This window comes from Erythrolamprus reginae, chromosome 2, assembly GCF_031021105.1.
Source record: "Erythrolamprus reginae isolate rEryReg1 chromosome 2, rEryReg1.hap1, whole genome shotgun sequence".
Classification (NCBI taxonomy): domain Eukaryota; kingdom Metazoa; phylum Chordata; class Lepidosauria; order Squamata; family Dipsadidae; genus Erythrolamprus; species Erythrolamprus reginae.
This window is the reverse complement of record NC_091951.1, coordinates 20,820,785-20,832,888: the sequence shown is the minus strand read 5'-3', so window position 1 is coordinate 20,832,888 and position 12,104 is coordinate 20,820,785. Positions and strand designations below refer to the sequence as shown.

General features: G+C 36.5%; 1 pseudogene; it reads left to right on the top strand.

Annotated features, from left to right (window-relative positions):
- The window catches only part of LOC139159872 (zinc finger protein 91-like), a 76,403-nt pseudogene that overhangs the window by 43,127 nt on the left and 21,172 nt on the right, over nucleotides 1-12,104 (top strand).

Sequence of the window (12,104 nt, the reverse complement as noted above, 5' to 3'; positions counted from 1 at the left end):
CAAAATTATAACAACAACAACAACAACAACAACAACAACAATAATAATAATAATAATAATAATAATAATAATAATAATAATAATAATAATATCCACAACTTCTGGAAGCAAGCTGTTCCATTGATTAATTGTTCTATCAGGAATGTTTTGCTTAGTTCTAAGTTACTTCTCTTCTTGTTCAGTTTCCATCTATTGCTTCATGTTCTACCCTCAGGTGTAGTGTTGGGCGAACCGAACCTGCAAAGTTCGGGTCGTACCAAACTTTGCGTGGTTCGGTATACCGAACCCGAACCTGAATTTTTGCAAAGGTTAGGTAAGAGTTCGGGTTCGGGAGAGCGCCAGGGAGCGCCACCGCCCACCTTCAGAAACAGCCAGGGCGCTTCTCGGCAGTCTCCTGAACGCCGAACCCAAAAGTTCGGCAAAAGTTCGGGTTCAGATTCAGGAGAACACCAGGAAGCGCCGCCGCCCAGCTGTCACCTTCTGAAACAGCCAGGGCGCTTACCATCTCTCTCCCGAACCTCCGGCTGTTTCTGAAGGTGACAGCTGAGCGGCGGTGCTTCCCAGAAGAGCCGGAGAGCTGTCGGCCGGTCGGTGTTCTGCCTGACTGGGCTCAGGCAATGAGTAACAGTCCAAGGAAAAGAAATCAAACACACACATGCTCTTCTAATCAGCAAACTTGTATTAAACAAACAAAAAAGGGTTAATCAAAACAGTGCTTAGTGTCAGGAAACAATGATAGTGCAAGGCTTACTTCAGCCGCATACAAAACACAGGAAAAAGCAAACAAAGACAACCTGCAAAGAGCAGAGAGGTTTCAGGAGTCCTTTGAATCTTTGGAGCAAACAGCAAGTCCCAGAGGTTTCACCTCCCACGTGCCTGAAAAAGCTGGGTTGAAATCCAAAGGCATGGAACAGAAACTTCAGAGCAGGAACCACAAAATAACGCAGATAAACAGCCACAGTTTGCCTTGTGCCTCTGTTCCCTTTTATACCTTTAGCCCTCATTAAGGGAACCACGCCCAGCCCTCAGTATAAGAAACACACCCATCCCAGGTGCTACTCTGATGACCTGTAATAATCCTTCAATTGATCCCTCCTTTGTATAGCTCTTCGGCTACGCATGTCTATGAATTGGTCTGCAGAGGAATCCAAGGACGAAAGACTGTCTGAGTGACTGCATGCCAAATCCCCTGGGCTGTCTGCTGAGTCCTGCGAACCAGTGGCCTCATCCTCCTGGCTGTCTGCCACGTCTTCCTGGCTGTCAGCCAGGCTTTCGCACTCACTTTATGCCGCATCTCTCCCATCTGTGGGAGCAACGGCTGGCCTAGGCCCAAACACAACAGTCGGGAGGCGAAAAAGGAGGTGGGGAATCCCACAAGGAGATTCCAGGGGCGGAGCTTTGACTTCACTGAGACGTCCTTCATGGTCAGCTGAAATGGGGACTACAGGAAGGACGTCTCAGTGATGTCAAAGCTCCATCCCGGAATACCCTCGTGGGATTCCCCACCTCCTTTTGTGCCTCCCGACCGGCCAACAGCTCCCCGGCTCTTCTGAGAAGCACCGCCACCCAGCTGTCACCTTCAGAAACAGCCGGGGCACTTCTCGGCAGTCTCCCGAACGCCGAACCCAGAGGTTCGGCAAAAGTTTGGGCTCAGGAGAGCGCCAGGAAGCACCCTGACTGTTCTGGAAGGTGACAGCTGGGCAGCAGTGCTTCCTGGTGCTTTCCCAAGCGCCGAACCTGAAATTTTTAAAAAATTTGGGTGCCGAACCCAAATTTTGTTGGGTTTTCCCAACACTACTCAGGTGCTTTGGAGAATAGATTGACTCCATTGTGGCAACCCCATAGATATTGGAACACTGCGGGGCTTCCGGTTTGGCGGTGATCGCGGCGGGACATCCTTGGCAGGGCTCTGCCAAGCGATCCCTTCTACCCCCTTCGAAGGTCGCATCCGCGATCGGATCGGGCTCGGATGGCCCGATCCCAGAACAGGGGGCTCCCCTCTGCCCGAGGAGCCATCGCTGAGACTCCAGAGGCAGCGGTTCGCCCCGCAGCTTCGAAGACGGGAGAACCGATCCTCTTCGTTTGAGAGGACCGGCCAGCGCTTTCTCCCCTCACCCAGCGGGAAGCTAAGAAAAAGCTTTAAACTGAAAGTTCTACATTTATCTAACTGAAAAAGAATACATCCGATAAAGGACTCAAGGTAAAAAATTTCCTCTTTGTTTCAAGACCAAAATCTGAAGATTTGATCGTTCGCAAGCCTCAAGGGAAAGTTTTTTTTTTAACGAGGCGAAAGTGAAAGTTTTTTTTTTCTGAGTCTCATCCGCAAATAACAGCCGAGACTAAATTCTCTCATCTTCATTGTTTCCATCTTGTATTTGAATTTTTGAATCTATAAAATATTTTTTCTTACTCTATGTTTTAATAAAAGATTTTGAACTGGAAATGGCTATTTAGAAGATTTCAATGCTTAAAAGAAGTTAGTAAAGATGACTAAAATTTCTTTTTTATAGTCTGTTAAAACATTGTGTTCTGGGCTGACATCTTAACTGCGGAGGAATATAACTTTGTTGCCTTATTTTTTTTTCTCTCATCCTGTTGTCTTTGCAACATAATATCATTATATAACAACTTGAAAATAAATGGGAAATAGAAGGAACTGATACCTTTCCTTTGGAATATTTACCTTCGGATTAACCTACTTGGATTACTTGCTGACTGTCTTTGAACTACTTTGGATTACTTGCTGATTGCTTTTTTTCCTTGGGATTATTTTTTCTTCTGAGAACCTTTTCACATCTGCCTGATCATATGAACTTCTGACTTCTAACCTGACTCCATCTTGGGATCTATTTTTTTTGCCTTTGTCTTGAATTTGGAAAAGAACATAGACTCCATTTTAACTACAAGAAAATTATTAATTTGACTTTTTTTTTTTCGTGAGACCTGCAATTGGGATTAAGTACAATTGTATTTTCTGACATTGGGATTCACACTCTTTATTCATCTAATACAATTTCCTGATTTATAAGAAGAACATAACTATACATATTGTGTTTTCTTTTTGATTAATTAACTCTTTCTTTGTTCTCCTTCTGATTTTCCTTCTTTTTATTTCTATTTTTGAAAGAAGTTTGAATTGAAGACTATGCATTGTTAGCAAACCTTGGTTTCCTGCTCTATTTTAATTATTTGAATTGAAATACTCCCCTTTTCTTTTTTTCTCTCCCTTTTTCTCCCTCTTCTTGCTGCCTTATTAAATCTTTTTTCTCTTCTTTTTTTTTCTCTGTACTTTTTCAAACCTTCCCTTTTTAAAATAGTTATTATTCTTTCTTTGCTGTCATTTATTTTGTCCTTATATTAGACCACTTATTTTTAACTTTTACTGGTTTTTTATTCCTAAAAAGTTTTATATTAGTTTCCTGAGGTATTATATCTTTAAATTTTTAAAGACAATTTAAATTTTTAAAATAATTAATAACAATATATATTGGATTTTGAATTTTGAACTTTTTTGATAATTGAATAGTTATAATTTAAGCGTAACCGCTAATAAAACAGATTGAATAGATTTGGAATTTATAGAAATTTTCTCCTTTTCACTATATATAAATTTAGATTGATTTAAATTAACTCAAATTTTAAACAGCGGATTCAAAATTGATAATGTCAACTTATTCAACCGTTGTTAAAACAGTCAAAAAACAACCTACTGCAACAATCTCTTCTCCACAAGTGTCCCCACGTCCTTCCCCGACACACCAGGCCTCAGCTATGTCTTCCAAGGATAAAGAAAAAGACAAAACAACGCAGCCCAACTTTGCAACATTACAAGAAACTTTAAACAATATGCAGGACTCTATTTTTAAATCTCTAGAGAATGCCACCCAACAAAGAGAGGTTATAAAAGAGGATGCAACACAACAAAGGGAAGCTATAAAAGCAGACTTGGCAGAATTCAAAAAGGAGATGGCCCAACTGAAAGCTGATATGGGCGAGGTGAAAGACCAGATAAAGGAGATCCAACAAACACTACAAGAAAGTGATGATCGAGTGAAAAAGGTCGAAGAGAAATCCGACAAAAACGCAAAAAGAATTGATTATCTCGAAGGGAGAGCTGATGCAAGACACAGAAGACATGATGAATCAATTATTCAGCTGGAGATGCAACGTGCTTCGTATGGACTACGATTTCAGAACATGAAAGAGGAAAAAGATGAAGATTTAAAAATGACTATGGCGGAAACGATTGGAGGTATACTCCAGGAGGATCCTGCTGCGCTAGTGAAAGAAATCGATGAAGTTTACAGGACTTCGAATAGTTACATCCGTCGCCACAATCTTCCAAGAGAGATTCATATCAAATTCACCAGGAAGACTTTGCGAGATGACATACTCCATTGGGCAAGAAACTCCAAACTCCAACATCAAGGAGTGGAAATAAAAATATTAAAACAAGTTCCAAGAAGTGTCAGAGAGAGCAGAAGAGATTATCAGTTTCTTACCAGAATTTTGATCAAAGAAAATATAACCTATCGTTGGTTAATCCCACAAGGTCTTTCTCTGACATGGCGTTCTACAAGATACAAGCTGGAAAATGTAGAACAAGCTAGGTATTTCTTTGAAAATAGTGGCATCAGCCACATGGACTTTTCAGATAAACAACAAGAGGCTCATCAACAACCAGCACAACAGCAATCAGAGGAGATACTAGCAATCCAACAAGAAGAACTATTGGGGGCCACAGCTCTAGCAATAGAGCAGGACCAAGGTGCTATAAGAAGAGTTCAGCCTCAGCGAGAAACCAAAAAACCCACTAAATGACAACAACTAAAGATCTAAAGATCTTTTCGGTAAACGTTAACGGACTTAATGAACCAAGGAAAAGGAAACAAATTTTCTCTAAAATCAGAAATCAAAATGCTCAAATTGCAATATTACAAGAAGTACATATCAAAAAAGATAACCAAAAATTATTGTTGAATCCCAAAATTGGAAAAATGTATGCTGCATTAGCAGATCAAAAAAAAAGAGGTGTGGTGATGTATGTAGAGAATTCTATAAATTCCAAACAGATATATAAGGATAATGATGGTAGAATATTGATTGTACAAGTTGATATTGAACCTAGACCTATAGTGGTTGTTTCTATTTATGCTCCCAATGAAGACCAAATGATATTTTATAAAAATTTACATCAAATAATAATAGACTTAGCTATTGAGAATGTATTAATAATAGGTGATTTTAATGCTATTGTGAATAGGCAATTAGACCATTCAGGGGGAGGGAGCCATAATAAAAGGAAAAAAACAAAAAGAAATCTACTACCTAGTACTTTCCAAAAAATGAAAACAGAATTATTGTTAAATGATATATGGAGGGAAAGACACCCCCATAAAAGACAATTTACGTTTTATTCTAATCCCCACAAAATCTGGACAAGAATAGACATGGTATGGACATCAAAAATGGTTGCAGAAGAAATAAGGGAAGTAGAGATAGATGTTAATACATGGGCTGACCACAACCCAATAGTGGTCTATATAAGAAGGAACAACAAACAGAATATTTGGCGGATGAATAGAATTATACTAAATGATAAGAAATATAAAGATTGGATCGAAAAGGAATTAAAAATATTTCTTGAGATTAACAAAACCCCAGACACCACTCCACAGAATATATGGGATACACTCAAAGCTTATATAAGAGGGTTAACAATATCTTACACAGCAAAATACAATAAGGAAAATAAACTAAAGTACGTACAACTAATAAATGAATTAAAACAATTGGAATTTGCATCGCAGCAACACACCAAGAACAGAGACTTTAAAACAGAAATAAATGTAATTAAACATAAAATTAGAATTATAGAACAAAATCAAATAACTGAAAAAATTAAAAGAGCAAAACAACATTATTTTGAACATGCAAATAAACCAGGCAGATGGTTAGCATATAAACTTAGAAAGCAGAGTCAATCCAAATTGATAAAAAAATTAGAAGACAAAGATGGTACAATAAAATATGATACAGAAGGAAAGGCGGACATTGTTTATAACTTTTATAAAGATCTTTATGCCAAAGACAATGTTAGTGAAGATGAGGTTTTTAATTACTTACAGGCTTCAAAACTACCACAAATAACAGAAGATCAACAGACTATGTTGGATGGTCCAATAACAATGGAAGAACTCCTAACTATAATTAAAAAACAGAAAAACAATAAGGCCACTGGTCCGGATGCTATACCGGCAGAATGGTATAAGATAGACAATGAAATAGTAAGAAACTATATGTTAGAAATTTTTAATTCATGTAGACTCGAGGGTAAAATTCCGAAATCTTGGTCAGAATCGCTGACAACTTTAATACACAAATCCGGCACTGACCCACTAAAAATCAAAAATTATAGACCCATATCTTTATTAAATGTAGATTATAAAATATTTATTGCCATTTATGCAGATAGACTTAAAAGAATTATAAATGGAATAATACATCAAGACCAAAATGGATTTCTACCAGGGCGACAAATTAAAAATAACCTTAGAACAGTAATAAATACATTAGAATACTATGAACAACATCCAGATAAGACAGCATCCTTAATGTTCTTAGATGCTCAAAAGGCCTTTGACAACGTTAACTGGACATTTATAAAAATGCAATTAAACAAAATGAGATTTGGCTCAAAATTTGTTAATTTAATAGATACTATATACTCAAAACAAACGACTAAAATAATATTAAATAATAACCAATTACAAGCACTTGATATAAACAAGGGAGTTCGTCAAGGATGTCCTATATCACCATTGTTATTTATTATGACACTTGAAACTTTATTAATTAAAATAAGAGCGGATTCCGAAATAAAAGGTTTAACTATAGGAGACGAAACTTACAAACTCCAAGCTTTTGCAGATGACTTAACGTTTATAATTGAAGAACCGATAACAACTGTCCCTTCTTTATTGCAAACTATTGAACAATACGGAAAGGTAGCAGGTTTAAAGATAAATAAAAGTAAAACTTCCTTCTTAACCAAAAATATGAATAAAATACAAGAAACTAAATTAGAAAATATTTCTGGAATAAAAACCGTAAAGAAAGTAAAATATTTAGGAATAAATTTAACAGCGAAAACAATAACATTAAAAAATGATAATTATATAAAATTATTATCAGAAATTAAAAAAGATTTAGAAACATGGAACAACCTGAAAATATCATTTTTAGGAAGAATTGCCACAATCAAGATGAATATTTTGCCTAAGGTTTTATTTCTCTTTCAGGTAATTCCAATAAACCCAGGGGGAACTTTCTTTAAAACTTTGACAAACTTAGTTAAAAAATTTATATGGCAAGGGAAAAAAGCAAGGATAAAAATAAACTGTTTGGAAGACATTAAAGAAAGAGGAGGATTTGGTCTTCCAAACTGGAAATTATATTATCAGGCCGCCGCCTTAACATGGATTAAAGATTGGATAACCTTAGAGAATAAAAGAATATTAAATTTAGAAGGACATGATCTTATGCTGGGTTGGCATGCATTTATATGGTATGACAAGGAAAAAAATCACTCATATTTTAAAAGACACACATTAAGGAAGTATTTACTAGAGGTTTGGAAGGACATAAAGAAAAATCACTTCTTAAATGTTCCAGAATGGATAGCCCCCCTAGAAGCAATAACACATCCAAAATCTATAAAAGACACGAAAATATTTTATAGATATAAAGAATTATTAAATGATCAGATGAAGCTAAAGCCTAGGAATAAACTACAAGAAGAAGGGATAATAATAGATTGGTGGCATTATGCCCAGATTCGATCCAGATACCAGAAGGATATAACTCTTTATACTTTTAATAAAAGTAAGAATTTGTTAAGTCATTTAATTATTAATAATTCAGTAAAAATGATAGGGAAAATATATAAATTTCTTATCGCTCACAAAAATATAGAGTTGACTCTAAAAGATACCATGATAAGATGGTGCAGAAATATAGGCAAGGAAATAGATATAGATACTTGGGAAAAAGTCTGGATTAATAATTGGAAAATGACCAAGTCAGTTTCATTAAAAGAAAACCAAATTAAAATGTTTTATAGATGGCACCTTCCACCAAACAGGATAGCTAAAATGTTTCCTAAAACATCCCCACTGTGTTGAAAATGCAAGAAAGATATAGGAACTTATTACCATCAATGGTGGACATGTAGCAAAGCTAAAACTTATTGGAAGATGATTGAGAAGATATTAAAAGAAATATTAAAATATGACATAGATAACACCCCGGAATTTTATTTATTAGGAATTACTAATCAGACTTATAAGAAGGAAACTCTTTACTTAATCATACACATATTAACTGCGGCTAGAATAATATATGCGCAAAACTGGAAGGGGGAGGAAATCCCCAAGAAAGAAGAAGTTATAGCTAAAATATTAGATTGCGCCGAAATGGATATGATGACAAGACGATTAAACGATCAAGAAGATACAAAATTTTATGAAACATGGAACAACATATATAAATGGTTAGATAAGAAAAAATAAGAGATAGATCTGTTTTTATTTAGGTAATAACAATATTAGATGTATTTGTTGATGATTTTGACATAGTAGTTTACTCACAAGCGATATATTAAAAATTTTGTTTTATGTATGCTTAGTAATTGAGATTAGTTTGAATGTTTGATTAGATGAATATATTACACATAAATAACATATCAAGCATTTTTACTTAGACCGTACTAATATTGCATTTAAGATTTGAAAATTTTTTACTAGACTTTTTAACATTTAACAAATGTTTGATTATGTATTCTTTTCTCTATTTGAATGTATACTTTCAAAAGAAGCGGGGAAATACATCCCCATTTTATGTTTAATGTTTGTACGTCTGTATGTCTGTTTTATGAAAAATAATAAAAAAAATTGGAAAAAAAAAAAAAAAAGATATTGGAACACTGCTATCATGTCTCCCCTGGTCCTTCTTTACACTAGATATACCCAGTTCCTGCAACCGTTCTTCATATGTTTTAGCCTCCAGTCCCCTAACCATCTTTGTTGCTCTGCTCTGTACTCTTTCTAGAGTCTCAACATCCTTTTTGTATTGTGGTAACCAAAACTGAATGCAATATTTCAAGTGTGGCCTTACCAAGGCATTATAAAGTGGTATTAACACTTCACATGATCTTGATTCTATCCCTCTGTTAATGCAGCGTAGAACTGTGTTAGCTTTTTTGGCAACTACTTCACACTGCTGGCTCATATTTAAATGGTTAACTAGGACTCCAAGATCTCACTCAGAATTACTACTGTTGAGCAACGTACCACATATACTGTACCTGTGTATTTCGTTTTTCTTGCCAAAATGTAGAACCTTGGTTTTTTTCACCATTGAATTTCATTTTGTTAGATAGCGCCCAATGTTCAAGTTTGTCAAGTCCCTTCTATATCTTGCACTTAACTTCTGGAGTGTTGGCTATTCCTGACAGTTTCATGTCATCTGCAAATTTGATGAGTTCCCCATCTATCCCCAAGTCATTGATGAAGATGTTGAAGAGTACTGGGCCTAAAACAGAGCCTTGGGGTGCTCCATTGCATACATCCCTCCATGTAGATGCAGTTCCATTGAGCACTACATGTTGAGTGCGGTTAGTTAGCCAATTTTAAATCCATCTGGTGGTATTACTGTCCATCCTACATTTTTCTACTTTATCTATTAGTAGGTTATTGGTCTAGGACAGTTTGCCTCCTCCTGTTGACCACAGATCTTTGGTCTCCAGTCTTCCCCCTTGGATGATTGGGCTCTGCTTATTCTCCCTTGTTGAATGGCGCCAGCTGTTAGGCCAGCCCTTCCGTCATAAAAACCCACATTCACCCCTTTTGTGCAGGGGTAGGAAATACTTCAGATCAGGCGACTCTTCACTGATACCTTCACTTAAATAATTACTAAGATTTAATCTTTTTAGATACTTTTGGCCCGAGAGATTGGGGACACTCCTGCAATCATTATGGCAGATTTAGTACATTTCAACAACTATGACTCTTTGCCAGAAGAGGTTATTTGGATGAGTAAGGAAAAGTCTTTGTTTAATAAATGTAGGTCAATTTTCCATGATTTAAACTTTTTAGATACTTTTGGCCTGGATGGTCGAGTCTTCATTGACATGTTGTTGACAAATGGTTCTGGATCAAACAGGTGAAAAGGCACCAATTTTGGTTTTGTAATCAGGTCAATTTTTTCATACAAGATTAGCAAATAAGCTGAAATGAAACCAGGCTTTTGGCAAGACAGATGTTAATTCCATTCTTTTTAATTACCCTCCGCGAAACCATCATCTTTGACCTGTCCCCGGATGCTACACTTCGCTTCCTACTTTGTTACAGAGCCCAAGACTACAACATCACCCATGTGAACAAATTAACCTCACAACTAATGTGGGCAGGCTCTTGCTATAATACTGGCAATGATCTCTACAACATATTCTTGCTTGAAGTCAAAAGAACTATCAGACTACATGTACCACTAAAAACTACCATAATCAAGAAAAATAACCTACCCGTCTCAATAAGAAAACTACAATCCCAAAAAAACCCTCTCTGGCGGAAAAACAAAAAAGATCATGTAACCAACTTCAAGAGCCGCTACAAAAATATATGCCACCAAATAAAGACAGAATGCTTCAACTCTCAAAGCAAACAAAAGGAAAACCTCCTGTGCACCAAATCCAACTGTACCTTCTACAACTTTGTTAACAACAAACTCAAGGACTAAAGACCCATCCCACCACTAAAAGGACCCAACAACAAAGAATGCTACAATGAATCAACCAAAGCTAACCTCTTCAACATATTCTTTGGCTCAGTCTTTGTAAACAGCAATGGCTCATCCCCAAAATTCACTAATCATACCCCAAACACTCACAATGACTTAACACAAATAGACTTCACAGAAGACAACGTTGAAAAGGCACTATGTGATCTTAAACCACCTCTATCAATTGGGCCTGATGGTCTATGTGAATACTTCCTAAGAAAAGCTATCAACAGCATAGCCGAACCGCTAAGCATAATCTTCAAAGAATAATTCAGGACCTGCTCACTACCAAAGCTATGGTTGCAAAGTCAAGGAATCAATCATTAACCAATCAATTACCCTCCACCTAAAAATAGACAACCTACTCTCTGGCAAACAATTTGGTTTCAGAAACACCAAATACAAGCTGAATAAACAAGACTTTGCAGACAACGCTCATTCCGTAAAAGACTTTGGAATACTCATATCAAATTACCTAAGTGCCAAAGCCCACTGCAAACACGTTGCCAAAAAGGCCTCAAGAGTTATTAACCTAATCCTACGTAGCTTCTCCTCCATAATCTCATACTACTAACCAGAGCATACAAAACTTTCGCCAGAGCAATCCTCAAATACAGCTCATTTGTCTGGAACCCACACCGCATTTCGGACCTAAACACCCTAGAAGACGTCCAGAGATACTTTATTAGAAAAGTCCTTCACTCCTCCACTCGCAACAGTATATCCTATGCAATTAGACTTACAATCCTAGGTTTAGAAAGCTTAGCACTACATCGCCTTAAACACAACCCCAGCATAGCCCATGAAATCACCTGCTACAACGTCCTTCCTGTCAACGACTACTTCAGCTTCAACCACAACACACGACCATACAGCAGATACAATCTTAAAGTAAACCCCTCTAAACTTGACTGCAGGAAATACAACTTTAGTAACCGAGTAGTTGATGCATGGAATTCACTACCTGACTCTGTAGTATCATCAACTAACCCCCAAAACCTTTCCCTTAGACTATCCACTGTTGACTTCTCCTGATTCCTAAGAGGTCAGTAAGGAGTGTGCATAAATGCACCAGCGTGCCTTCCATTCCCTGTCCTAATGTTTCTCTCTTACTAGTATTATGTATATATGAGCATTGTTATATCATTGTATATCACCAATACATACTTGAGAAAATAAATAAATAAATAAAAATAAATAAAATAAATTGCTTCACAACTCTCCCCATTTCTTTATTTCTTTTTTTCAAAAAAATTAAACTTGAT